Source organism: Crinia signifera, chromosome 9, assembly GCF_055691185.1.
Source record: "Crinia signifera chromosome 9, ASM5569118v1, whole genome shotgun sequence".
Taxonomy (NCBI): domain Eukaryota; kingdom Metazoa; phylum Chordata; class Amphibia; order Anura; family Myobatrachidae; genus Crinia; species Crinia signifera.
Genome location: NC_139225.1, coordinates 143,468,074 through 143,492,036, shown reverse-complemented (window position 1 = coordinate 143,492,036; position 23,963 = coordinate 143,468,074). Strand labels below are relative to the sequence as shown.

Below are 23,963 nucleotides of genomic sequence, written 5' to 3'. Positions count from 1 at the left end.
CATGTGTGTGGGGTGTGCATATACAGTATGTGTGAATATATGGTATGCGTGTGTGTGTGGGGTGTGCATATACAGTACGTGTGTGTGTGGGGGGGATATATGGTATGTGTGTGTTTGGGGTGTGCATATACAGTATGTGTGGTATATGGTATGGTAGTCCCAATTTGCCATAAAATGAGGGCATTACTGATCCCTCCAGCCAAATGTTCCCTGTACCTCTCTCTGCATCTCTGTGTCCTGCCTCTTTGGGTGAAATTTACTATGATGGGAGTTCTATTTCATAAGAGATGTTGCTATGGGCAACCAATCAGAACCTACTTCTTATTTATTCAGCACCTCCTAGAAGATAAGCGATAGCATCTGATTGGTTGCCCATAGCAATATCCCTTGGGACATAGAACTCCCATCTTAGTAAATGTCCCTCTTTGTGTCTCTATCTGTACCCTCTGCCTTTATCTTTGCCCCCTGTTTGCATGTATGTTTCTCTATCTGTGTCCCCCTTCTGACTTTCTGTAACTTTATATGTACCCCCTTTCTGCCAATATTCCCTTTATACAGACCTCCTAACTTCACTCATACTGTATCTCCACCACCATTAGCTGTCACAATCAGGGACATGCACTGTTAGGCATACACTGGGTATGCAGCTGAGTAGGACACCGCATCGAGGAAGGCGCCCTGGCTCAATTACATACCCAGCGACTAGCTATCTTGTCTGCCTCCCTGGGTAGTTCCTGCCCAGACCTGGAGACCCACACAGGTACCAAGAAGTGTTAATTTATTTGGCGTTTCTTCACTGTACTCTGCAGCGCTGTAAAATGGCAAGTACAGGTGTTTATGATACTTCCTCGTTGTTGTACATGTATGCATACCCTCCAACTGTACCGATTTAGCCGGGACAGTACCATTTTTTAACGGTCTGGACCTGCTAAATCAGAATGTACCGATTGTATGGATTTTTTAAAAATTCAGACGGCTCCTCCTTCTCTCCATTATTGTCCACGGCGCAGAAGGAAAGGGTCATAATTCTGCCAAATCTGGCCCCACTCCGGCACCCTCTCCGTTCCCAGGGGTGCATTGTGGCGGGTCCCGGCAGCGCGCGTCGGCGTCATGACGTCACGCAGCCGGCGGACCTTCCCGCACTGGAGACGGAGAGATGCACTGCATAATACTGTGGGACGTGAGGGAACATTAATCTGTATATATCTAGATAGATATATATCTAGATAGATATATATCTATCTAGATAGATATATATCTAGCTAGAAATATATCTAGAAATATATCTATCTAGATAGATATAATGCCCAGACACGCCCCTTTATCGTTGGCCATGCCCCCTTTCTGAATGTGTACCGATTTCAAACATTCATATGTTGGAGGGTATGGTGTACGTGTCTCTAGGACCATCTCCTACAACATGCGCAAAAGTACTGTGAGGGCACCAAAGTATATCACACCTCTCTCCAAACGGCAATGGTGATACTGGATAAACCAGACCTGTTTATCATTTATTTCTGTTGCAGTTTTAAAATGATGTTGAGAACTGCCAATGATTGTAAATCTACCCCATAGGCAGAGGTGTAGCTAGGTAAAAAGGTGCCCAGAACAAGGGTATGTTTCAGCACCACCACCCCCCCCCCCATTATGCCACACAAACCGTAATGCCAATTACACATTATACCACACACCGGGCTGCCCATTACAAATTATGCCACACACCGGGCTGCCTATTACATATGATGCCACACACACACACACACACACATGCCGGTTGCGGGAGAGCCGACCAGCGGTGTAGCTACGTGCCACGGTGCCCGGAGCATGGGCATGTTTCACGCCCCCCCCCCCATATTTATTTATACGTGTACCTGCGTATATTAATATATATATATATATGTGTATAGGGAGGGGGGGATCGGCACTCCAGTTCAAATGTGGTCTCAATAGAAAACAACTGCCCGGGTGCCTATGGGAGGCAAAACTTGCCAATTTGCAGAGAGGGGAGAGCAGAGGCACTCCTGGGACTTAGTGAAAGAAGAAGCAGACAACAATGTCCTTGCGACGTTTCGGTCTTTAATGACCTTTTTCAAGCTCTAAAAAGGTCATTAAAGACCGAAACGTCGCAAGGACATTGTTGTCTGCTTCTTCTTTCACTAAGTCCCAGGAGTGCCTCTGCTCTCCCCTCTCTATATATATGTGTATATATATAATATATATATTATATGCAGGTGCACGTATATATATGGGGGGGGGGGGGGGGGCGTGAAGCATGTGTTTCCAATGCCAGTATTGAATGCTGGTGTGTTTTTTTATTATGAGATATATATATATATATATATATATATATATATATATATATATATATATATATATATATATATATATCTCAGAATAAAAAAAAACACCAGCATTCAATACTGGCGTTGGAAACACAATAACTGGCTCTGGTAAACGAAGGCATACACATTTAACATGACAACATGACAATTTAGTGGCACTTACTGTTAACAGAAGGGATGCAAACAGTTAAGTGTCTGCTCCCGACACATTCCTCTCTCCGTGCAGCAGCAGCAGCATGAAGAGGGAGAAACACACTTTTGACAGCCTGTGTGGACGGACTCCTCCAGAGTTTCAGGCTGTCAGTGTGAGCAGGAATTAACTGCTGGGACGGAGGGACGGGACTGTAGCTTCATGCCGGCTTTAACACAGGCAGTGCAGGCACAGCTGTGTTGATGTCCTCTCTGCACTGAGTAGCTGCGAGCGGCGGCTGTGTAATAGCATCCCTGCCCTGGCCACTGCTGCGCTTCTGTACAGGACAGTCTCCTGTGTGACGTGCCAGCAAGTGTCCTGTGCCCGGGCCGGAAATGACAATAGAGTGTGTGTGGGGATCCCGGGACCCGGCGCACAAGGAGTGTGTCCTGTGCCCCGGGAACTCAGCGCAGCAAGAAATAAAGTGTCTGGGCGGGGGAGCCGGCGAGCAGGGCTGGGGAGCCGGTGGCAGAGTGCACGTCTCCGGCGCCAGGTGACATCTCTGCGCCCGGAGCAGGTGCTCCACCGGCTCCACCCTAGCTACGCCTCTGGAGCCGACCAACTCTTCCACCAGACCACTGCAAAATCTCCCAGTGAGGATACTCAGAAAACAAACACAAATAACAACTAACAGCAGTTAAGTATCAGCACAGATTCTGCATTTATTATATTTATTATACTGGAACATAATAATCATAGAAAGCATATAGTAATTATACATAGACGCTGAGCTCACTGCATAACACGTAACTTTACATGGCAGAGTTGCTATAGGCTATTCCCTGTTATTCATATGTCTGAAGCTAGCATGGCAGAAAGCTTATGGGTGTAGCATGCAAGGCACATAACATGCTTCTCCTCAATGTAACATTCAGCATATGAATTCATTAATAATATACCCTTTTACACCAGCAAGGCTTGTGACCCCTTCTACACTGCCCTACCTACCCAGCGTAATGCCGGTCGGTTGCCGTCCCTGGAGGCAGGGTCTTAACCGGTGCTGGGAGATGAGAGCAACTCCCAGCACTGGTTTCCATTGCAGTGAACGCATCCCGGGTCTCATTGACCATTGCACAGTGAGCCGGGTTGAACCCGTGTTCAACCTTACTCGCTACCCGGGTTGAAATGCTGGATCTCATGACCCGGGTCATTTCAAATGGAAGTGTTTACTCTGCATGCAGGTTTTTGTTCCTGTTCCTGTGCAAAAACCCAGGTTATTTAGGCGGGTGTAAAAGTGGTATTAGTTTCAAAGACTCCTGTTCTCTATAGTGACGGTGTGTCTGATTAGGATACTTGTAGCTGTATATGACAATACAGATGTGTGGTTCCCCAGTCAGTGGTATTTCTATCCATTCAGTTTGCAAATGATTACAGTACTTTGTTCTTGCTGACCTTTTTCATAACAGGGTGAAACCCTGTCCAGCATGGGAGGAGGGTAGTGCCCTGATCGTATCATGGTGGGGCTAGGATGAAGTAATTTAATGTGACCCACCCAACCTCTGGGTTGCCCACTACAGCACTAAGTTGAAGTAAAAAAAGTTGAAATGGAGTCTTGAAGTCAGCCAGCCACAGAACCTGTGTAATTAATAAGTGTCAGGAATTAAAGGGATGAGGTGGTAACCCTAGGAGCCACACTAGTGGCTATTTGTTTGGGGGCGTGTACGGAGTGATCGTGCCGCTATAGCCATGCCTCCCAATGTGCAATGTCATTTTTAATGCATTGTACACGGTGGGCGGGGCTAAAACGGCGCAATTTGCGTCATTTGACCCGCGGCTCCCCCCACCAAGGGGGGTCGCGGGTGCCGGGGGGGGGGATCGTGGGAGCCGGGCGGCTTTGCGGGAGGGTTGCCCCTCTTTCCGGGGCCATTCAGGGAGGGTAAGCAACCCTGTCCTGTACCTCACTGACAAACCCAGATCTGGAATCTATGCACGCAATACATGTGACATTAAAGCTAAGACATATAACATTTCTTAGTATGCGGCTGAATTAATCAATGATCATTAAGTATAATTGTGATATAGAGAAAGAGTTTGTCTCTACTGTATGTAAAGTATTATAAAGATACAGTATCCCTTCTTTAGTGAAATACAAAAGCAGATCTAGCACTTTCTTTGTGGCATACAGAGGAAGGCTTACTGTATGCCCACATGTGTTTTATGCACAGAGGAGAATTAGGGAAGCTGCAACTTTTCGCACCTTCCAATTTGAACAAAGTGTCCAGGTTTTCCCTGAAAGCAGGTCACACAGATTTTAGACCTACGTTCATGGTAAGTATCATAGGGATAGGCATATACATTCCTTTGCTTTCTACATGTGGTGAGATCAAATTCTGTTTTACTTAAAGCATTAGTATTATCAGGTATCGCTCTGCAGATCGCTCCGACTGGTCCTGCATTAGAATAAATGACGACATTCACAGGCCTTGGCCTCCCTTGAGCATCAAAACGCTGGGAATAGTTCATATCTGTGGAACAGTCAAAGCTGTGTACGGCTTTGTTAGTAATGTGTTTTGTCTTGAAATCATCCCAATAACTGTTTGCACACTCAGACATGCGGCTGATGGAGAGGACCACCAGTACCAGGAGAAATGCTGATGCTGGAGACATACTTGCTGTTGGTGGGACCTGGGAAAAATATTGAGAAGTTATGTCACAGCTGGAACCATTTCAGATGAGATATCATAGCAGCCAGGCAGATAAGGTTGTACAAATGATGATAAATATGTCTGTATGCAACTTTAGCTGTACAATATAATACTAGAAAGAAGCCTGTCAAAATGACCGACACCAGAGCTGGATAGCTCGCCATTTCCAACACAGCTCCCAGCAGGGTTGCTTACCCTCTCAGAATGGCAGGGAGGGTCCCAGAAATCGTATCCCCCACCAGAAACCCAGAGAAAGGGGGACAAGCAATGTTCCCTCTAATTTTACGAAGGCTGTGTCCGGCAAAGGATTTTGGCTGTGCAACTTTGGAAGGAAATTACAAATTTTGTGCGTCACTTATATATAACTGGAAAATGACATTCAGCATTTGTGTTAACTTTACTTCAAAATGATATTAAACATTTAAACATTCAAAACACAGAACACAAAGTAGTTAATGGGTGAAGCACACATTAATTGAGTCCACAACTGCAAAAAAGGACCACTGTTGCTTTGTGCGCTCTGTTGTAATGTCTGTGCGCACGCTCATCAAGTTGTGTGCGCGCGCACGTGCGCACAGCTTAGAGGGAACACTGGGGACAAGCCTCCTGGAATGCTGGCTGTCTACCGTGTGGCCCCCATCGGCAGGTGTTCTGTGGGACCAAATGATATGTATCGCATGATTGTAGCCTACCCCCCATTGTGCAATGCCTGAAATACTGGTATTGAATGGTGAGGGGTGTGGCCACAAGGTCACCTCCATCTTCACCTCTGCCTCCATCCCACCCCTTACCCATCCCTCCAGCAGCCCTACCCCCATGTCTCAAGTAAATGGATGCCCTCTCCCAGAAAGGGTAAACAGAAAGTAAGCAACCCTGGCTCCTGAAAAATACAGTAAAAATAGTAGCGCTAGTAATAATAAAATATTGAAATGTAATAGTATTGAATGGTACACAAACAAATTACAACAATGTTAAAACAACATAAGCACCAGCACCTATATTAAATTAACTGCCTACAGAGAAGGATCCATTCCTATAATGCCGCCTAATAGTATCCAGAAAATAAAGTCTCCTTGTTATTGTGGAGGTATAAATAGTTACCGCAGAGGTAGTCCAAATAAGGGTTGTTCCGTTATAGGATTGCGTATCAGCAAAGTCCATCAAATGGCAGTGGGTTTCCATAAATGCAGTGTTTTATAGGTGGAAATAGCACTCCGTGACAGCTGGTCTGGGTCCAATTCGGCAAATCGTCAGGTTAGTAGCAGGTAGGTGGCTGGCGTGAAGGTCCCTTCACGCCAGCCACCTACCTGCTACTAACCTGCTTCCTATGAGTTTATGGCAGGCCAAATGGATTTTAAACATGATCAATTTTCATCATACATTACATTCCATGAGAGATACATAGATGACATTTTAATGCTCTGAAAGTGTTGCCCTATGCAATTTGGGCTCTTCATGTTTTTAAACATAAGATCTAGTAACAATTTTCTTGGTGAGGTACCCTCAAATGCAACCATTCCAGATTGGGCTTTATTTGACCTCATTGCATTTGATGCGTGCAATCTTTCAGCATCTGCCAATCTTAGATGGCCTTCCTATCCCTCTTTATGCTTGTAGCCTCCCCCAGTGTCTGCATTGAAGCTGACCACTGGTATACACAGGCTCTGTATAGCAGAGCAGCTGCTGTGGAAATTTGCCAGCCACAATATTTCAGGGGATTAGTTAAACAATCGATTTTAATATTACTCCTGATTTTGTGCATATTTTTGATACTTTTGATTATGGAAAACTAGGGTGCCAATCTCAGGATCATCAGAATCCTGAGATTTGGCCCTAAAATTACCGGGATTTCAATCTCAGGATTGGTGTTTCCAATACCGGGAGGTTGGGCAAGCCTCCCGCATGACCTCCCCCCCCCCCCGCCCCCCCAAACATCTTTCTATCATGCCAGTTAAATACTAAATACCATCATTCACAAGTGTACACAGAGGGGGCGGGGATAAAAACATGAAACTCATGACATTTTAGCTGGGCGGGGCTTGATGACTTCATGCTCTTGCCCCGCCCCAACAAGCACTGCTGAAAGTTTCCTCTCCCGGCTTCTCCAGGATGGATTTGTCTATAAAATGTAATTGCAATAGAATTATATACATTTAAGGCACTCGTCAGAGGATCTTACCTTTTGTTCAGTGTCCTGTATCATATGACACTATGACAATGTGTGCCTGTGAACAAAACAAAAATAAGAAAGAGAAGGGACATACAGTGAGCATTCTATTTGCTGCACGTCAGTGACCAATCATGTTTAGTGGAACAGATCTTGACTGATTCTGAGCTGGGATCAAGGCAAAAGAAAAGCAACTTGCACTTGGGTAAAACCATGCTGCATACTTCCCAACATTATCATCTTGGGACCCAGTACGCCAGCCTAGCCCTGCCGCATGTGTTCCCGAAAGGGGCGTGACCTCAGGAAAAGGGGTGTGGATTTACGGGAATGATCCAAGGCCACGTCCCCGTTTTGTCAATGTTTGGTACCCACACACATTAACATTTTTTAAAACAATATTGCTCTTTCTAACCAAAACTAGCGATTGTTTAAAAACTTAGAGCCTTATTCTAGTTCACTCTTTCTGACAAAATCTTTCTTAGATGGACAAAACCATGTGCACTGCAGGTGGGGCAGATGTTACTTGTGCAGAGATAATTAGATTTGGGTGGGGTTTTACTTCAAAGTGAGATCTCTATTGCAATGTAAAACTAAAGCAGTCAGTATTTTCCCTGCACAGAAACAAAATAACTCACCCAAATCTAATTCTCTCTGCACATTTTACATGTACCCCCCTGCAGTGCACATGGTTTTGTCCATCTAAGAAGGATTTTGTCAGAAAGAGTGAACTAGAATAAGGCCCACAGTGTGTGTGGGCTTGATGTTGATCCTACGCAGATGCCCGTGGGTCATTCATTGAGCCTGCTGATCCCATCGTTCCATGTGCAGGCAGGATTAACAATGACGCCATGTCCCGGCACTGGCATCTTCCGCTGCACCTCCACTGCTGGCAGACAGAGAGAGAGGTCGGCGGTGGACAGGAGATTTCAAACTTCATATTGAAATGTATAGGGTGGCCGCTGATTGGCTGCCCTGTTCAAATGCCAGATGATGTTGCCCATAGCAACCAATTCTGTCTATAATATTCCAGGTTGCAATAGAGAAATGATAGACGGAATCTGATTGGTTGCTAGGGGCATGTTTAGAAGCTTTAATAAATGTACACCTTAGTGTATAACATGCAGCTCATGGAGCCAGGGGATCGGGACATACTGTACTGGAATGTGTAGTATGTGTTACGTCATCAGAAAGCTACCTACTTATATTGTACACAACTATATTTATAGACTGATAATATAATACATTACTCTTGATACTTTACATTATATACAAAGCATTGGTATAATGCAAAAATTCAGAGACATTACATTATTAAGGGTCATATTCTTTACCAATTGACCCCCAAAAATTAAGTAGCCAAGTGGCCATCTGAAGATACAGTAGTGTTAGTCTCCTCAAGAATAAATGGGCTCATTGTGCATTATCCGGATGGCTGACAGACAATATCTAGTTTTTCAAAAGGTCAACGTCAAAAGGTGGACATTAACAATTGGTTAACACAAGCAAAAGACCTAAATTGGTGCTGGGCACAATAACACATTAATGACGCGTTAAAGCGCCAGCACTTTAACGCAGATTACATTTTTTATCACCGTTAACGCATGGGGGGGTGCGGCTGCAGGGGGAACGGTGTCGCTGAGGCGTAGAGTCTCTGATGGCATTACAGAGACCCTGCGCCTCTACAAAAAGGCAGTCACCACAGCGAAGACACGCTAGGAGTTCTCCTGTACCTCTATCGACTGTCTCCTCTGCTGCTTTGGAGGGTCGCTGGGTCTCTAATGGTGTCATAGACTCTGCACCTCCATGACGCCGCTCCCCCTGCCTCTGTGCTCCCACAACAATGGTGGGTGCGTCCAGAAAAATGATGGGCGTCCCCACACAAATGCAGGCGGGTGGCTAACATCATATGACATCAGCGTCTGCCCACTGTTCGGCCATCTTTGGTCCAGATTCACTTTTATCCGTGAGTGGGTGAAAAATCCTTTGATGGTCAGCAACCATCAAAGGATTTTTCACTCGTATTGCCACAACCGAATGGATGTGTCAGTGAATATATCCATTTGCATGCAGTTGCCACCTCATCCCTTTAATTCCGGACACATATTAATTACACAGGTTCTGTGGCTGGCTGACTTCAAGACTCCATTTCAGTTCGTTTTCAACAGCTACATCAACCTGTGTAATTAATATGTGTCCAGAATTAAAGGGATGAGGTGGTAACCCTACGTTTACCAGGCCATGTTGAATCACCCTCAATGTCTGTGAGCAAATCCACACCCTTGTTGCTCAAACTTGCAGAAACCAGTGTTCCTGGTATTGAGCTTGATGAAATAGCTCTAATGACAATGGTGCTGAGATATTGGAGTCTTACCGGACTGTCCTCTGCTGATCTGATACCCGGACTGTCCTCTGCTGATCTGATACCCGGACTGTCCTCTGCAGATCTGATACCCGGACTGTCCTCTGCTGATCTGATACCCGGACTGTCCTCTGCAGATCTGATACCCGGACTGTCCTCTGCAGATCTGATACCCGGACTGTCCTCTGCAGATCTGATGTATGGAAAGTGGCTGTTGTGTCAGCAGGCATACAATACTACACTTATATATAATTCTCTTATTGAGGAAGTATATTTAATCTGTTCTCATCTATATTACACTGACACCTAACTTCTCCTTTCTCCAAACCACATTATAATGAGGCAATGGTTCTGTGCAATCTGCTGTTTATTTCCATCATATTTCACAAGCTTATTTATGTAGTTATTCATTTATATATTTTTGTTTAGCAAACATGTTGTTACAGCTTGCTGCAGTTGCATATTGTAGTAAGAAAAACATGTTTTATAATGCTACATGGGCCTACGTGGATTCAGGTGTAGTTCAGGAGTGGCTACCTTGGAAGCAGCAGTGATAGTGTGGAGCCCCACTGACATGGTACCTCACGCCTGTGAACCCCACTGAGAACTTTACAGTACCCCCTTATCCCTGCCTGTCAATGGTGACCGCAGGGAGCCAGCATATGCAAGACGCTAGGACCCAGGGCATCCAGACGAAGCCCCAAGGATGTGGGATTCCTGGTCCTGTGAGGATTGTTTGTAGTAAGAGGAGAAGGAAGGAGGCGCAATGCGATGAGGAGGACAAAGGCACAGGGGAAAGGAGAAGAGACTGGACCTGCGGGCAGCATGTGTGACCCCCCCCATGACCCAACAGAGGAGAAGACCAGCATCGCAGAGGCAGAGAGAGGCCGAAGGAACAGAACAGAGGCAGGCCCCGAGAGCGCAGTCAGCACGGCTGGTTCCTCCGGGCTAGAGAGGAGAGTGGTACAGCTGCAGGGAGAAGCGACAGGACACCAATTGAAAGGAGCCACCCAGAGGGACACCACACCAGGCGGTCACCCCATCAGACCACTACCCATGAGAGCAGGGTCACACGGCAGGAGCCAGCCACGTGACAAGTACTTCGCTGTACACAGGGTGAGATTTCACTTTCTATTAGATGGTGACCTCTATTCGGTCTGTGTCTGGGTTGGTTACAGTGTTCACGTTAGATTTTGATTATGTACAGATCTGTTCTATATAGTCTTGCCGATTTACACTACACGGGAGCTCGCATTGGGATGAAATCTGCATCAAGAATGTAGAAAACCCATTTGATGCCCATTCGATTTCTATTCGATTTTGCTTCTATAAGTAAAATGGAATACAAAAATAGTGCATCTCTCACCGTGTGTACCCTCTATTACTGTACCATCCCCACAGGCAGCGTACATTGTGCCCCCACTGGCCATTATCGCTTCCACATGTATATAGCAGGATTGCTACAGGATTAACCTCTCACCCGCAGGCCCCCTGGGAGTTACAGGAGCCCATAGCTAGAGACCCAAATCACTGTTTCAGGGTCTGATTGGCCAGCTTTGGCTGGATTCATAGGCTGCCAGCCTTGCTGTGGCATCTAGGCTAGTCTGAACTGCTTTGTGACGATCACTGTTGGATATCACACAACTGACTGTTGCATTGTTATTACTTCTGCCACCACCCATGACCGAAGGTCCGTGGCTCGTCTAGATGAGTCATCCTTTTCCAGATACATCTAAGGATTACCCAGGTGTGCCTAGCCGCTGACTTGTGCAACTTTTTCTCGTCTAAGGTCACTAGGGATGAGTGGGTTCTGATTTTGAGAATCCGCACACTGCCGCAGTATCATTCAGAATCCCACCAGACTCGGAGCTCAGGCAGTGCCAAAACATCATCATTCCGCCATCTTCACTCCGGCATTGGAGAGGGTAGTGGGTGGATGTGCTCTGGGTATGTGGTGATCTGTGGGGATCTATGGTGGATTGTGGGGGTGATTAATTGCTATAGGAGTCCAGCCCTTTGCTGCTGATGGTGTCATGTGCTGTCTAGTGCCTCTGGCGTCCTGTGTTTATCCATTGGTGCTGATTCTGAATGATACTGCTGCAGTTAAAGTCCGGTCCAATGAAACTGCTGCAGTAATCCAGTCCGGTGATACTGCTGCAGAGGTCCAGTCCAGTGGTACTGCCGTTAAAGTCCAGTCCAATACTGCTGCATAATTTCAGTCCAGTGCTACTGCCATTAATGTCCAATGGTACTGTCCAGTGATACTGCTGCATAAGTTCAGTCCAGCGGTACTGCCATTAATGTCCAGTGGTACTGCCATTAAAATCCAGTCCAGTGATACTGCTGCATAAGTTCAGTCCAGTGGTAACATAGAAACATAGAATGTGATGGCAGATAAAAACCACTTGGCCCATCTAGTCTGCCACTTTTAAAAAAATGTTACTTCAAACCAGGGGCGGAGCACGAGCTCCGGGCGCTGAAAGCACTTTGTCAGCCCCCCTTGGCAACGAGTAATGTCATTCCCCCTTGGCAACAAGCAATTTCAGTCCCCCTTGGCAACGAGCAATTTCAGTCCCCCTTGGCAATGAGCATGAAGCCCCTTGGCATCGAGCATGAAACCCCTGGCCTAGAGCATGAAGGTCCCAGCAATGAGCATGTAGGTAAGTGGCACTTATATGTCAAATTTGTAATGGACATTACAGTTTGCTATACAGAAAGTAATGGGCATTGTGTGTAGCCTTATGTGTAATTGGCATTATGGCATGTGGCTTTATGTGTAATGGATATTACAAAGTTTGCTAAAATGAACAATGGGAATGGGAATTACAGTGTGTGGTATAATGTTGGGCCGTGCCCATTTTTGCCGCACAAGAGCCCTGCCTACTACAAATCGGCAAGAGGGGGGGGGCGAAACATGCTATTGCTCCGGGCACCGTGGCACCTAGCTACACCACTGCTTCAAACCATATTTGACCCAGGTGTGGTACAGGGGTCCGACAGTCGGGATCCCGACAGTCATTAGCCCGACGTCGGGATCTCGACTGGCTGGACCAAGACAGCATGGTGAGCGCAACTAAGCCCCTTGCGGGCCCACTGCGCTCGCCACGCTGCGGGCACGGTGGCTAGCTACGCGAGCCACCTATTCTATTCTCCCTCTATGGGGGTCGTGGACCCCCATGAGGGAAAATAGCGGGTGGCCGTCGGAACCCCTCTGTCGGTGTTTTGACAGTCGGGATCCTGACTGTGGGGACCCCATCCGGCACCCATTTGACCCTTATTTCTTTGTAAGGATATCAATAGGCCTATCCCAAGCATGTTTAAATTGCTCTACTGTATTTGCTTCTACCACCTTAGATTGGAGGCTATTCCACTTATCCACTACCCTTTCTGTTTAGTAATTTTTCCTCAAACTTCCCCTGAATCTTAGTGCATGTCCTCGTGTTCTGCTGCTCCTCTTCCTCTGAGGAATGTCTCCCTCCTGTACCTTGTTAAAACCCTTGATATATTTGAAAGTTTCTATCATGTCCCCCCTTTCCCTTCTCTGCTCTAAACTATACATATTAAGATCTTTCAGCCTTTCCGGGTAAGTTTTGTTATGGCCATACACCATTTTAGTTGCCCTTCTTTATACAGTCTCTAATGTATTTATATCCTTCCAGAGATATGGCCTCCAGAACTGAACACAGTACTCTAGATGAGGTCGTACCAATGACCTATACAGTGGCATTTTTACTTCTTTCTTTCTACTGCTGATACCTCTCCCTATGCAACCAAGCATCTGACTTGCCTTCTTCATTGCTTTGTTACATTGCCTACCTGCCTTTAAGTCCCCTGAAATAGTGACACCTAGATCCCTCTCTTCCTCGGTAGTTTCCATTATAGTGCCATTTATACTATATTAAGTCTTTGAATTTTTGAGACCAAAGTGCATGATTTTGCATTTTTTGGCATTAAACTGTAGTTGCAATGCTCTTGACCATTCCTCTAATCTGCGTGGATCATCAAACATTTGTTTTACCCCTCCTGATGTGTCTACCCTGTTGCATACCTTTGTGTCATCTGCAAAGGCACATTTTACCCTCAATTCCATTTGCAATAAAGATATTAAAAAGCACTGGTCCAAGTACAGATCCCTGGGGTACTCCACTGGTAACTCTTCCCTCCTATGACTGCATTCAACCCTCTTAGAATCCAATCCCAAGTGTCACGGCCCAGCCACGACCATGGCACTTACCTGTCCTAGTGGTGTGGCGGAGCCTAGTCCGGGTGTGTGCTGCCTGTTGGCGGGTGGAGCTTTGCTGGGGGTCTACACCGTTGTGGTCTCTGCGTCCCTGCGGTGGCATGGCTCATCTGTCCAGGTGGTGTGGCGGGGCCTGGTCGCTGTCCGTGCAGCCAGCAGCCGGGTAGGGGCGGTTGTCGGGCCGGCACTGCCGCATCTACAGTGTCCCTGTGGTAGGGCTCTAGGGTGCACCTCTGGTGAAACAAGGCAGGAGATGCTACACTGTCCACAGGGAGCCGCCATTTTCCCGAGGCCCACCAATAGGAGAGTGGCTTTTAAGCCACCAGCCAATCAGGGAGAGTCAGGGGGGTAAAAGCCTCTCTCCTGCAGCAAACAGATGCCAGTGCTTTGCTTGTCACTCCCCATGGAAGATCAGCATCCTGTGCTCCTTATAATCTAGCTGGCCATCTAGCTGCTATCTCCAGTACCTGTTCCAGTACCGCTGCTTGCACCAGTGCACCTCCTGCTGATCGTCCAGCTGATACCTCCAGTACCTGTCACTGTACAGCTGCCAGCACCTGTGCCCTTCCTGCTGGTCATCCAGCTGATACCTCCAGTACCTGTCACAGTACTGCTGGTCATCCAACTGCTATCTCCAGTACCTGTCCCAGTACTGCTGCCGGCACCTGTGCACCTCCTGCTGATCGTCCAGCTGATACCTCCAGTACCTGTCACCATACAGCTGCCGGCACCTGTGCACCTCCTGCTGGTCATCCAGCTGGTACCTCCAGTACCAGTCCCAGTACATCTGCCAGCACCTGTGCACCACCTGCTAGTCATCCAATTGTTACTTCCAGTGCTAATACCGGTGCCAGTACCTACCCAGCTTCTAGCACCAGAAAATCTTCTTCAGTGTCCGGGCCAGAACTCCTGGTGAATCCTTCTGGCATCAGTTATTCGTCTTGTCTTGGTCAGTGTCTGGTCCAGATCTCCTGGTGAATCCGTCCGGCATCAATTATTCTTCTTGTCTTCTTCAGAGATCAGTCATGAACTCTGGTAATACTCCTTAATATCTCCACGGTGCACTGTAGCATTGTATATGCAAAGAACTTATATCCGCCCAGCTACTTCCCGGTCCCCAGCTGACCCAGATTCCTTAAATCCCGACCAGCGTCCAGGCCCACAAAAATACACAGAGCCTGACACCAAGCTTTCAAGTTTATTTAACAGTCTGCGATGTGGGACAGTGTCAAAAGCCTTACTAAAGTCTAGATGAGCTACATCTACAGCCGCACCTTGATCTATTACTTTAGTCACCCAGTCAAAACAATCAATAAGATTTGGTACGGCAGTTAAAGTCCAGTCCAGTGGTACTGCCATTGATACTTGTGTACTATCACGGCGCCCATCGCATCGCAGACCATAAGGCATGCGATGGTATGCGATGCAACGAGATTTCCCCCGATGTCATACAATGCGATGCGATTATAAATTGTATAAGCACCCTAATGGTTGCTTGCAATGTTAAATGCACCCCCACGCCACCCCCACTACGAACGTGAACCTGAAGCGTGGCGAGTGCAGCGTGCCCGCGAGGGGTGGCGGTACGCGTCCTCCGACCTTTTCATACCTCCACTATCCACGTCGGCGTGGAGTTGATTTTCCATAGTGTGGCGAGCGCAGAGAGCCACCGAGCCCAAAGCGTGGCGAGCGTAGCGAGCCCCACGACGAGACGCAAAATACATGTAACGTAATACGCGTCCCCTCGCGGGGCTCGCCACACTATATAAAATCAACTCCACGCCAACGTGGATAGTGGGGGTATGAAAAAGTCGGAGGACGCGTACCGCCGCCCCTCGCGGGCTCCCTGCACTCGCCACGCTTCGGGTTGGCGTTCGTAGTGGGGGTGGCGTGGGGGTGGCGTGGGGGTGCATTTAACATTGTAAGCACCCATTAGGGTGCTTATACAATTTAAAATCGTATAGGGGGCTTATACAATTTTTTATCGCATTGCATCGCATCGGTGTGCATCCGGTGTATGGCATGCGATGCGATGCGATTAAAAGTCGTGCGACTTAATATCGGGGGCGCCGTGATAATAAACAAGTACCCTGCCATTAAAGTGCATTGGTTCTGCCGTTAAAGTCCAGTGATATTGCCATTAAAGTCCAGTGGTACTGCCATTAAAGTCCAGTGATTCTGCCGTTAAAGTCCATTAGTTCTGCCGTTAAAGTCCAGTGGTACTGCCATTAAAGTCCAGTGATACTGCCGTTAAAGTCCATTAGTTCTGCCGTTAAAGTCCAGTGGTACTGCCATTAAAGTCCATTGGTACTGCCATTAAAGTCCAGTGGTACTGCCATTAAAGTCCAGTGGTACTGCCATTAAAGTCCAGTGATTCTGCCGTTAAGGTCCAGTGGTACTGCCATTAAAGAACAGAGATACTGCCATTAAAGTCCAGTGATACTGCCGTTAAAGTCCATTATTTCTGCCGTTAAAGTCCAGTGGTACTGCCATTTAAGTCCATTGGCTCTGCCGTTAAAGTCCAGTCCAGTGATACTTCTGCATAATTCCAGTCCAGTGATACTACTTGTGCATACAGTAATTCCAGTCCTGTGCTGCTTAGTGCTGCTGGCATCCTGTGTTGCACTTGCCATAAAATAAAATCCATTAGTGCTCCTAGGTCCAGTCCAGTGATACTTCTGCATAATTCCACTGCAGTTATACTACTGGTGCATAATTCCAGTCCAGTAATGTTACTGGTGCATAATTCCAGTCCAGAAATACTACTGGTTCATAATTCCAGTCCAGTAATACTACTGGTGCACACTTCCAGTTCAGTTCTACTACTGGTGCATAATTCCAGTCCAGTGATAATGCTGCTGCATAATTCCAGTCCAGAAAAACTACTGGTGCATAATTCCAGTCAGGGCCGGTGAGTCGGGCTGGGGGCGCCCCGGTGCCGGGGGGGGGGGGGTACCTTTCGTTCGGCGCTCTCTCTAATCAAACCTGGCGGCAGAGGCAGCGGGGGTCCCTGCAGTCTATTAAAAAGCAGCACGCTGATTGGCTGCCAGAGTTTTCACACTAGAAGCGCTTCCGCATAGCCCGGCGGATAGCGCTCGTGCTTTTTAATAGACTGCAGGGACCCCCGCTGCCTCCGCCGCCAGGTTTAAATAGACAGGTACAGGTACCCGGGCGGCATTTTCCGCCCTCCAGTGGCCGGCGCCCTAGGCAAATGCCTAGGTTTGCCTAGTGGTGGCGCCTAGTGGTGGCGCCGGCCCTGATTCCAGTCCAGAAATACTACTGGTGCATACTGTAATTCCAGTCCAGCAATGGTACTGGTGCATAATTCCAGTCCAGTTACACTACTGGTGCATAGTTCCAGTCCAGTGATACAGCTGCGTAATTCCAGTCCAGTTATACTACTGGTGCATAATTCCGGTCCAGGGATACTTTTGGTGCATAATTCCAGTCCATTTATACTACTGGTACATAATTCCGATCCAGGGATACTTTTGGTGCATAATTCCTTCTCCCCCCACCCCTGCGCACTGGCCGCAAGTCAGTTTGTTCACACACCCAGCATCTGCGCATGCACATATGGACTCCCGAACGTCCTGAATAAGGTCCTAGGTGTACAGGCTTACCTAAATTTATGTGCCAATATCATTGCGGAACCTATGACCACAGGAACTGAACCTTCTTACTTGGTGCATAGTGCCACCTTGTGGATATTCCTTAGTTTAAGCCAGTTTGAGGGAACATTAACAGTATTTGATGGTGATGAATATATTTAAATGTGATGCCTGGTTTTGTGATTTATTCCAATAACTGATACCACGTGATTGAAGGCATTACTGCAAAGATTTGTTGTGCTGATGTTTATTGCACGTGCTTGAATCTAACCACAAACTTCACAGCGGTGACCAGCTACCTCCTGCATAATAAAAGGGTTGTCACCCTCACTTTTTTGTGTTTTATTTGATCTGTGATGTGTTCTATTTCCTGTCCTATCGAAGAGGCTGTGAAGGGTCTCGAATCTGCCAAAGCCGTCACAGAAGAAAAAGGTACAACACTACACCAACACAGGGGTGCTGTTACAATAGTGATGTCATCAATTACCAGGGCCGTTTCTAGACAATATCGCTCCCAGGACAAAGAAATAAAAATGCGCCCCACCCCCCCACCCCCCACCCCCCATATACAGAAGAAATAGGGGGCGTGGTTTATTTTTAAAGGGGTATGGCTTAATATAAGGGCGTGGTCTAGCAGGAAAACAATTACCTTACATCTCACTTTTGCAACCTGCATGTCCCGACATTGGTTACCGCAGGAATTGTCATTGTCCTCCCGCACTTAAGTTGGCGGGCTGAAGGCCACACAGTGACATAAAAATAAAAAGGCCCACACAGTTACCTAGTACGCCTCACAGATCAAGGCCAAACAATGACAGGCTACTTAAATCATTATACACTATTTATCAGTGATGCCAATTACACATTACGCCGCACACAGTGATGACAATTACACATTACGCCGCACACTGTGATGACAATTACACATTACGCCGCACACTGTGATGACAATTACATATTACGCCGCACACCATGATGACAATTACACATTATGTCGCACACCGTGATGACAATTACACATTATGTCGCACACCATAATGCCCATTAGATCCCACACTGTGATGCCCTTTACACCCCACACTGTGAAGGCAATTACACAATACTCCCCACACCATAATGCCTATTACCAGTGGCGTAATTATAGAGGGTGCAGGGGATGCAGCTGCTATGGGGCCCGGCAGGTTGGGGGGCCCGAGGCAATCCCCTGCACCCTCTACATTTTTTCCCTTCATTTTTTTTTTTTTTTAAATCCTCTACAGGCCAGCAGCGGTGCCGGTCATACACAAACACAAGCAGTGCGCTTCTTGGCTTCTGCTAGCCGCGCACGGCCTGCTCTACTGCCGGTGCCTGACAGCATGAACCAGCAAGACAAAGCATACTGCTGTATGTGTGCGCGAGGGCATTGCGCTGTATATCTGCGCGAGGGTATCACGTGGAGGTTGGAGGCTGCTGCTGCGGGAGACGGTCCAGCGGGGTTGGAGGCTGCTACATGAGACGGAGATAGGAGAGGCCACAACTAGAGTTGGTGTGGGGGCTTGGAGACTTCTGCAAGTGCCGGGGGAGGACGTTTGGTGGGAGACACTCAGGAGGGCTGCTGCTGTGCTGCACACCACGCGTATCATGGCATCTGGTGCCGAGGAAGGGTACTGTACTGAAATACTGTGTCATTCAGGTGAGAGTCACAAAGGAGCAAGTGTTTGTGGAATAATATAGCGCAATCAATTAAGTGAGGTGCAGCTTTTCAAACATAAAAAGGAAGGTACACCACCTTCCAGGAAAATCTTAGAACAACGGTGTTAATGTTTGAACAATAGCGCAACCCCCTTAAAAAGATGCAGAATGCACAAATAAAAAGTTTTTACAATTTATTGTGACATAACAAATGACAAACGTGGTCATGAATAAAAATACATACATACAATTAAAAATGATGGTTTTATCCAGGCAATGAAAGGACCGTTGGTTTATGCACACAAATAATGAGTATTCTTTTTATCTCACCATAGAAGGAAGTTGCGGTGGGCTTTACTTCCGATTGAAGTTCTGCGGCTCCAGAGCAGGTGGCTTTCTATGGATAAAAGTGCTCGTGCGTCCTTAAAGTGTCCTGGTGCTTCAAAGTGCAAAGTGGAAAGTGCACTCAATCAGACAGTCTGTATCCAAATAGGTAGCTGCAACGCGTTTCGGAGATCCATAAATGTCTCCTTTTTCAAGCTGTGTGGATACTGTGTTGCCTTATTCCTCTTAAATACCCACTATCTGGGTCTATCAGCGCTAATCAGCCAATGGGATTCAGTCTCCTGTTTCGCGCGCCGGAAGTGCCGTGCGTTCCACCTGGCACTTCCGGTTTGCGTTCCATTCGGCATAGACTAACTTCCGTTTCCGCTTTAGCGGTTCTGTGTTGCTGTAGCTGATGACATAAACGGACTTTTTATATGTGCAGATCTTTGTGTAATATTCTTTTTGATCTAGTATGCTGTTGTTCACGTCTCCATATACAGCTCCCACCTTCCAATACTGCTGATTTTCTTTGCAGTATTATATCGATGTCCGTCCGCCATCTTGATTGTGGGCAGAAGTGTGGGCAGATCTGATAGTGCTTTTTTTCAATGTTCTTTTTCAATTCTCTAAGTGGGAAAGGGTTTCTCCTCATAATACCTCCTGTGTGGTACTTCGTATTCCCACATAGTCCATCCCTATTACCGGGAGAACCCAATCCCACTGAGTTTTTATCCAGTTCAATATCATCCGGAATTTACATGAAAAATAATAATTTAGAAAAAGACACAAATTAAAATCAGAATAATTACATAATTGCAAACAATTTACAAGACATTAAGAGTGCACAGATCACTTTTTTTAAAATTAAAAAGTTAAAAAAGAGATTAAAAAAGATTAGAAAAAGTTTAAAATGAATCAGTCTAAAAACCACTTTAATTCGAAGTCAGCATTATGACCATTGGGATGAAGGCTATCCAAAGTATAGATCCACCTCATCTCACTTTTTGCTAACCTTCTCTCCAGATCCCTGGTTTTCCAGTTAGTGGTCACTTGTTGTATACCCAAAAATCTTTTTATTTTGCCTTCACATTTTTGATGGATTTTTAAAAAATGTTCAGACAATGGATGGGTTATACAACCTTTCTTTATATTGTATATGTGTTCTGCTGACCTGAGTTTTAAATTTCGAGTGGTTTTACCTATGTAAATTTTGTTACACTCACATTCCAGGAGATAAATCACGTTCCTTGAATGGCAAGTAATTTATTTATTTATTATTTATTAACAGTTTCTTATATAGCGCACACAGATTACGCAGCGCTGTACAGAGATGATTTTGAACATTCACATCAGTCCCTGCCCCAGTGGAGCTTACAATCTATATTCCCTACCACATGTACACGCACACACAGACATTCTAGGGTTAATTTTGTTGGGAGCCAATTAACCTACCTGTATATTTTTGGAATGTGGGAGGAAACCGGAGTACCCGGAGGAAACCCACGCAGGCACGGGAGAATATACAAACTCTGCACAGTTAGGGCCATGGTGGGGATCGAACCCATGACCTCAGCGCTGTGAGGCAGTAATGCTAACCATTACACCATCCGTGCTAATAAATTGATTAATTTTATGGGTCACCCCATTGACTTCAAAATGGGTAGCTTTTTTGTCAAATGGTTTGGTGTTGGTTGATTTGCACATGAGGCATGACCCGCACCGATGAAATCCTTTGTTGCGGTCACTGCCTCCGCTCTTTTCTGGTAAAGCACTTTTTACCAAAAGATTTTTTAATGAAGGTGCCCGCCTGTATATAAATCTGGGTTTGGCGGGCATTGCTCTTCCCAACACAGGGTCATCTAACAAAATACGCCAGTTTCTTTTAATGACCGATTCAACCTTTTTGTGGTGGGACCCATATTGCATAAAGAATGCCCGCACACTGATGTTGTTATCTTTTTTGTCTTTTTTTGGTTTTACTTCCAGTAGTTCTTGTCTACTCAATTTATTAACTTTTTCTCTTGATTCTTGTAGTTGGTCAAATGTGTACCCCTTTTGGGTGAATCTTTGGTCCATTTCTTTGAACTGTTCCTCTCATATGTCTGGCTTAGTGCAGTTTCTCTTTAGGCGCATATATTGCCCAAAGGGAATACTGTTTAGCCATCTTTCATGATGTTCACTTGTTTTTTGAATGTATGAATTAGAGTCAGTTTCCTTTCTGTGAGTTTTAGTTTGTATGGTCCCCTGGTTTATATAGATATTTAAATCCAGGAAAACCAAATTGGACTTACTGATGTTAAAAATCAGTTTTATGTTAAAATCATTCAAATTTAAAATGTCACAAAAATTCTTTAAAAGACTCTCTTCTCCTCTCCATACAAATAAAACATCATCTATGAATCGCCACCAGGCCACCAGGTCCGCCCCTGCCGCCAACCTCTCGTCCACGGCTCCCGTCTCCCAGAATGCCATGAAGAGGTTGGCGTAACTTGGGGCGAACCTGGTGCCCATGGCAGTACCTTTTATCTGCAGAAAATAACTACCATTAAAATAAAAATAGTTATTTGATAAAATGAATAAAATGGACTCTATTATAAAATCTTGAAGGTCTTTGGGATATTCACTATTGTTTAAAAAGAATTTGATTGCTTCTTGTCCTTTGTTCCAATCGATAATGGTGTACAGTGTACTGACATCTGCACTAACAAGAAAGCAATTTTCATCCCATAAAACCGAGTCCAACTTTCGTAAAACATCTCCTGTGTCTTTTAAAAAGGAGCGTGTCTTACTTACTAGTGGCTGCAGGTAAAAGTCCACCAGGGCTGAAAGATTAGAGGTAATACTTCCAGTGCCTGTTATTATGGGCCGCCCTGGTGGTTTGGTCAGATGTTTGTGTATTTTGGGTAAAACATAGATGGTAGGAGTTGAGGGGTTAGGAATATTAATAAAATCAAATTCTTCTTTTGATAACAGACCATTCTCCATTGCTTTCGAAGTTATCTCCTTCAATTTATTTGTAATGGGGACTGTGGGGTCACTTCTTAGCTTTTTGTAAGTCGATGTGTCTCCCAACTGTCTCTCTATCTCTTTTATATAGTCTGATTTATTCATGATCACGACCCCCCCCCCCCTTTGTCTGCTGGTTTTATTATTATTGTGTCATTTTGTTGTAATTTATCAATTGCCATCCATTCTTTTTTTGTTATATTCTTTTTCTTTGAAGTTTCTACCTTTCTTAATTCTTTTGCTACGATAGAATTAAAGCAATCAATACTTCCCCCTTTTACATGTTTAGGGTAGAAATGTGATTTGCATCTCAGGGATGTATTGTTGGTAGTTTCTTCTGTGGGGATTGGCTCTATTTTCTTTTCCCCCTCTTTTGATAAGAAAAATTTTTTGACACTGACTTTCCTTACAAATTTTTGTAGGTCTACAAAAAGTTCAAATGGATTGGCTTTTGCAGTAGGGGCAAACTTTAATCCCTTTTCTAGAATTTTTTCTTCTTCTTTGGTCAATACTGTGTCACTCAGATTGAATATTTTGCCCCCTGTTGTATCAATATTATTTGAAACTATTGTGGCGGGTCGATTTCTGGGTCGAATTTTTGGTTTGGTCTTCCCCCCCCTCTTCCCTCTATGGGTTTTTTTACTTTTCATTCCCTTCTTGGTGGTATCCTGTCCCTCCCCAAAAAAGGCTTCTGTGGTCTTAATTCGAAGTTATCACTTCTCAATGGTTCAAATCTATTTCTCACATTTATTGGAAATCTAGAAAAGGGATTAAAGTTTGCCCCTACTGCAAAAGCCAATCCATTTGAACTTTTTGTAGACCTACAAAAATTTGTAAGGAAAGTCAGTGTCAAAAAAATTTTCTTATCAAAAGAGGGGGAAAAGAAAATAGAGCCAATCCCCACAGAAGAAACTACCAACAATACATCCCTGAGATGCAAATCACATTTCTACCCTAAACATGTAAAAGGGGGAAGTATTGATTGCTTTAATTCTATCGTAGCAAAAGAATTAAGAAAGGTAGAAACTTCAAAGAAAAAGAATATAACAAAAAAAGAATGGATGGCAATTGATAAATTACAACAAAATGACACAATAATAATAAAACCAGCAGACAAAGGGGGGGGGGTCGTGATCATGAATAAATCAGACTATATAAAAGAGATAGAGAGACAGTTGGGAGACACATCGACTTACAAAAAGCTAAGAAGTGACCCCACAGTCCCCATTACAAATAAATTGAAGGAGATAACTTCGAAAGCAATGGAGAATGGTCTGTTATCAAAAGAAGAATTTGATTTTATTAATATTCCTAACCCCTCAACTCCTACCATCTATGTTTTACCCAAAATACACAAACATCTGACCAAACCACCAGGGCGGCTCATAATAACAGGCACTGGAAG

At 45.4% G+C, this 23,963-nt stretch overlaps 1 long non-coding RNA gene across 2 annotated transcripts in view; it reads right to left on the bottom strand.

The window, feature by feature from the left end:
* Positions 1 to 3,169: 3,169 nt before the first annotated feature.
* The window catches only part of LOC146036210 (uncharacterized), a 32,733-nt gene continuing 11,939 nt past the window's right edge, over positions 3,170 to 23,963 (bottom strand). Inside the window, exons 2-4 of one of the 2 annotated variants that reach the window (XR_014460787.1) lie at positions 9,716 to 9,896; positions 7,357 to 7,402; positions 3,170 to 5,157 (exon numbers count right to left, since the gene is read on the bottom strand). This is a non-coding gene — a long non-coding RNA (uncharacterized LOC146036210). Of the gene's footprint in view, positions 5,158 to 7,356; positions 7,403 to 9,715; positions 9,970 to 23,963 lie in introns of those variants that run through there. The other variant, XR_014460786.1, reaches the window with a different exon arrangement.